Source organism: Amphibalanus amphitrite, unplaced genomic scaffold (assembly GCF_019059575.1).
Source record: "Amphibalanus amphitrite isolate SeventyFive unplaced genomic scaffold, NRLGWU_Aamphi_draft 002417F_arrow, whole genome shotgun sequence".
NCBI classification, from domain to species: domain Eukaryota; kingdom Metazoa; phylum Arthropoda; class Thecostraca; order Balanomorpha; family Balanidae; genus Amphibalanus; species Amphibalanus amphitrite.
In genome coordinates, this window is record NW_024883860.1 from 17,501 (window position 1) to 23,164 (window position 5,664).

Below are 5,664 nucleotides of genomic sequence, written 5' to 3' on the forward strand. Positions count from 1 at the left end.
GTCCAAGTACTGTTCGCGCGGAACCCTTCTCCACATCGGTCCACAAGGATCTTGCTTGTGTATTTGCTACTACCACCAAGATCTGCACCGATGGCGGCTCCAGCTAGCCTCACGGCTACGCCTTCGACGCTCACCACCGCGCCGCCCTACTCGTCGTGGCTTGAGACGTGGCATGCACGTCGCCTGCCGACGACGGTCGAGTATCGGTGGAACGCTTTAGCGCCATCCATTTTCAGGGCTGATTGCTTCGGCAGGTGAGTTGTTACACACTCCTTAGCGGGTGCCGACTTCCATGGCCACCGTCCTGCTGTCGTGAGCAATCAACACCTTTCATGGTATCTGATTTGCGTCCGCTTAGGCACCTTAACTCGACATGCGGTTCATCCCGCATCGCCAGTTCTGCTTACCAAAAGTGGCCCACTGGGCACTCGGATTCAGAGTCGTCGCTGCAGTGAAGCCAGCGAGACGTCTCACCCATTGAAAGTTTGAGAATAGGTTGAGCTCGCAAGGAGCCCAGCTCCTCTGATCATTCGCTTTACCGGATGAAACTCCGTATCACACGAGCGCCAGCTATCCTGAGGGAAACTTCGGGCGGAACCAGCTACTAGATGGTTCGATTGGTCTTTCGCCCCTATACCCAGCTCAGACGATCGATTTGCACGTCAGAATCGCGGCGGACCTCCACCAGAGTTTCCTCTGGCTTCATCCTGGCCAGGCATAGTTCACCATCTTTCGGGTCCCAACGTGTGGGCTCTAGGTCCACGCCTCAGCAGTGCTCAGTGAAGAGCAAGCCAGCCGATGGCGTGGCCCGCGGATGCGCCGCCGCCACGAGTGACGACGGATCTCCGCTCGTGCCGTCAGACGACACTTCACTTTCATTGCGCGTTTGAGATTCGACAATCTCAATCGCTCGCTCACATGTTAGACTCCTTGGTCCGTGTTTCAAGACGGGCCGCACGTGACGACGCAAAGGCCGAGCCGACTCTTGCGAGTCGATTTGCGCTGGCCGTCGCCCAGTCGTTTGCCAGCGGTCGCATTGCACCGAAGACCAGGCCGGCCGTGGCCGCCAGAGGCGCACATTCCACGGAGCACCGGCACACGTCCGAAGACGGCGCCGGCCCGACACGGCTCGACGGATAACGACCGGCAATAAGACCGGACAACGAGGCCCCGACCTGCCAATGTCAAACAAAGGGAAGCGCGCCGCCGACCGGCCGACAGCAGCACGCGCCGGCACCGTTTCCGATACCGAGCGCGCACCGTGCGTCAGCCGACGAGCGCCTATTTGTCCGACGACACGCGTCACACGTGCGCTTAATCCCATGCTGGCAGCTTCACGGGCTATTTGACTCTCTCTTCAGAGTACTTTTCAACTTTCCATCACTGTACTTGTTGACTATCGGACTCGTGGTTATATTTAGCTTTAGATGGAGCTTACCACCTGCTTAGGGCTGCATTAGCGAGCAACCCGACTCGAAGGAGGACTCGTCCGCGAGCGCGGCGATCGGTCGCACGGGCCTGTCACCCTCCACGGAACTCCTTTCCAGGAGACTTGGACCGACACCGGACACGGACAGAGCCCTCCCGAACACCACATTGCACGACGGCCTCTCGGCCGCCGGCTTCGGTGCTGAGCTCATCCCACTTCACTCGCCGTTACTATGGGAATCCCATTTGGTTTCTTTTCCTGCACTTAATGATATGCTTAAGTTCAGTGCGTAGTCCAGCACCCCCGAGGTCGAAACGATAAGAGAGCACAGAGACGTGTGGTCCGTCCGCGGGCGGGCGCCATGTTGTGTCAGGGCACGGACGCCAAACGCGCGGAGAGCACACGCTGTGACGACGCCAGAATTGGCACTTGAGACGACGCCATTTGAACACTGTCGGCCACGGCCGGTGCCACGCGCACCGGCCATAACAACAGATGACGAAACGTCCACGGCTGCGTTGATGCGCAGATTCGTCAACCGACCCTCGAGAGCACTGAGCTTGCCGACCGAAATCGGAAGCCGCCATTTGCGTTCAACCTGTCGATGATCATTTGTGTCCTGCAATTCGCAAACTGTCTCGGGTTTTACCCCGGTCTTCATCGACCCACGAGCCGAGTGATCCGCTGCCATGGGAGCCCAATGTTTAGTTTTTGAATAGGACCGAGGGCGCAGGTCCTATGTTGGCGTTCAAAAATGTACACATATGGAAGCCATAGTGACATCGTGTTCAGTACTTCCGTCCGGGGAATGTGCGTCCCGGACAGAATGACGGTAACAATCATGCACAGAAATATGCACACAACTGAGAATGATCCTTCCGCAGGTTCACCTACGGAAACCTTGTTACGACTTTTACTTCCTCTAGACGACCAAGTTTGGGCGTCTTCCCGGCCGCACGGCCGAAGCCAGCAGCCAGTCTAGGCGACCTCACCAAATCATCCATCGGTAGTAGCGACGGGCGGTGTGTACAAAGGGCAGGGACTTAATCAACGCAGGCTAGTGACCTGCGCTTACTTGGAATTCCTCGTTCATGGGGGACAATTGCAACCCCCAATTCCCATCACGAAAAGGGTTCAAACGTTTGCCCAGCTCCTCACGGAGAGGGGTGTTGAACGGCGCGCTGACCACTTCAGTGTAACACGCGTGCAGCCCAGAACATCTAAGGGCATCACAGACCTGTTATTGCTCCATTTCCTTCGGCTGGGACGCCGATGATCCCTCTAAGAAGCAAACCGCAGTCACAAGAGACTGACAGTTTCAAGTTTAATAGGCCAGAGTCTCGTTCGTTATCGGAATAAACCAGACAAATCACTCCACCAACTAAGAACGGCCATGCACCACCACCCACTGAATCAAGAGAGAGCTATCAGTCTGTCAATCCTTACGGTGTCCGGGCCTGGTGAGTTGTCCCGTGTTGAGTCAAATTAAGCCGCAAGCTCCACTCCTGGTGGTGCCCTTCCGTCAATTCCTTTAAGTTTCAGCTTTGCAACCATACTTCCCCCGGAGTCCAAAAACTCTGGTTTCCCCGGGGAAGCTGCCCGCACAGTCCGTGTAGTGACCGTTGCGGATTGCTGGTCGACATCGTTTACGGTTAGAACTAGGGCGGTATCTGATCGCCTTCGAACCTCTAACTTTCGTTCTTGACTAATGAAAACATTCTCGGCAAATGCTTTCGCAGTAGTTCGTCGTGCGACGGTCACAGGATTTCACCCCTCGCGTCGCAATACGAATGCCTCCGTCAGTCCCTATTAATCATTTCCCTTCGACTCTCAAAACCAACCAAATCGAGCCAGGGACGTATTCTCCAATTCCATGAATATGTATACAGGCATTAAGAGCCTGCTTTGAGCACTCTAATTTGTTCAAGGTAACGTCGCCGGTCGCCATCAGGCCCCTCCGAAGAACGGCCCGACGACGGATCCGGCACGATTGAATGCGGCCAGCCGATATTTGGGAGCCCAGCAGTGACGCGCGAGCGCCGCCGCCAGGCATACCGGACCGGACACGCACTGATATCCAACTACGAGCTTTTTAACCGCAACAGCTTTAATATACGCTACTGGAGCTGGAATTACCGCGGCTGCTGGCACCAGGCTTGCCCTCCAGTCGATCCTCGTTAAAGGATTCACGTTGTACTCATTCCGTTTGAGAGATCTCGGTTAACGAGACCTCTGTAAGGTATTTATTGTCACTACCTCCCTGAACTGGGAGTGGGTAAGTTACGCGCCTGCTGCCTTCCTTAGATGTGGTAGCCATCTCTCAGGCTCCCTCTCCGGAACCGAACCCAGATTCCCCGTTACCCGTCAGAGCCACGGTCAGCCACTAGCAAACCGTCGAGAGCTGATAAGGCAGATATTTGAAAGGCGCGTCGTCGGTACAAGACCGTACGATCCACACAATGTTATTGTGATTCATCGGAGAACGACCGCCACGAGGGCGATCATCGGTTTTCAGCCAATAAAAGCGCCCCGGCCGACCCGAGAGCCGGCACTGGGGCTCGGTTGCATGTATTAGCTCTAGAATTACCACAGTTATCCATGTATCACTGTCTCGGCCAGTAAATAATAACTGATTTAATGAGCCATTCGCGGTTTCACCTTAGTGAGGCTTGTACTGATACATGCATGGCTTAATCTTTAAGACAAGCATATCACTACTGGCAGGATCAACCAGGTATCTAAGACGCTCGCGCGCAGCTGCACTGCGCGGGCGCTTAGTGTCGGCGGCGTCAGACGCCGCCGAAACAGCACTCATGTACGACATGTGCCGTTCGTTTTGCAACGGGCGATCGCATTTCACGCTCGTGCGTCCGACGTGGTCGGACAGACTCGTCTCAGCGAGAGTGTCTCTGGCGGTGAGCACCGCGCGTCTCAAATTTCAGCACGTTTGCGCCGGCTGACTGTTGTCGACCGCACCCGGGCCGAGTCACCGCGGCGCAACTGCGCTGTCTCTGCTCTGGCGAACGTCTGCTCGTGGGGCGACTGGTAACGCGATGGCGACGCGCACATTCGGGCCGGCCGTCCGCCGCACGGCCACCGTGCGCGCTCTGTTCGCTCGCTCGCTCGCCACCTCACGACGATTGCCGCCACAAGTTTTTAACCGATTGCCGTGCGCTCTTAAGCTTTACCGGCTCCCCGCTAGGTGGCGCGCGCTCCCATCGGCTGCACATTGAATATACGGAGGGCGAAATTCTTGGCAGCTCTATTTTTTTGTACACTCTCTGTTGGCCGAACGCACTGTTCCGTGCTGTGCACGCCAGAAGTGCGCTGGTCCACGCGGCGAAAATGCCGCTCGGCGCGCGCGCGCCGCCGCCAGTGGGCGACGGACGGCATCGGCCCGCGCCGCCGACGACGCTAGCGGCGCCCCAAGGACGACGTACCGGGCGCGCCGGCCACCGGGCGCCCGCCCGGGCACCCACGAGCCGCTGGCCAGCCGGCCGTAAAGGCATAAGATCAATTACAGGACCAATAAACCAGCGATGTCCGCTCGCTTCGCGTCGCACTGGGTCATAAAATGATACACCAACACATTCGGGGTCGACCGGTGTTTGTCCCGTGCCGATCGGACGTCGAGAAGCTGAGATATACGCCAAACACTGGCACGCTATGTCCCAATGGCATTTCCCGTGATCTCCGCCACAGGGGTGCCCTGGCTCACCGACGCACGTGCGATGTTGATTTCATCCGGTCGCATTTTCCCACGCTCCGGCAGCCGTCTGACGTGTGCGTATTTTTCGCCGCCCGGTGGACAGCCAGCATCTCCGGAAAGAGGCGCCCCGATGACAGAAGCACGTGAATTCAGCGTTCGGTCGTGCGCCGACTGTTGATTTTTCGAGTGCTCAGTTCCGATCTGCCGGCCAAAGAATGTGCGTCAGGAACGGAGACACTCAGACAACCTGTATATTATATATATATATATATTATATATATATATATTATATATATATATATATATATATATATATATATATATATATATATATATATATATATATATATATATATATATATATATATATATATATATATATATATATATATATATAGGTTGGGTTCGGTTCGGTAGGGTTAGGTTAGATTAGGTTAGGTTAGGTTAGGTTAGGTTAGGTTAGGTTAGGTTAGGTTAGGTTAGGTTAGGTTAGATAAGGCTAGGTTAGGTTAGGTTGGGTTGGGTT

General features: G+C 55.3%; 1 non-coding gene and 2 pseudogenes across 1 annotated transcript in view; all 3 read right to left on the minus strand.

Annotated features, from left to right (window-relative positions):
- The window catches only part of LOC122376948, a 3,766-nt gene extending 2,025 nt beyond the window's left edge, over window positions 1–1,741 (minus strand). The window contains exon 1 of the ribosomal RNA XR_006255721.1: window positions 1–1,741. This exon is cut by the window's left edge and continues 2,025 nt beyond it. This is a non-coding gene — a ribosomal RNA (large subunit ribosomal RNA).
- A 227-nt stretch (window positions 1,742–1,968) lies between these two features.
- On the minus strand, window positions 1,969–2,125 carry LOC122376944 (annotated as a pseudogene).
- Window positions 2,126–2,296: 171 nt separating this feature from the next.
- On the minus strand, window positions 2,297–4,166 carry LOC122376946 (annotated as a pseudogene).
- Window positions 4,167–5,664: the final 1,498 nt, after the last annotated feature.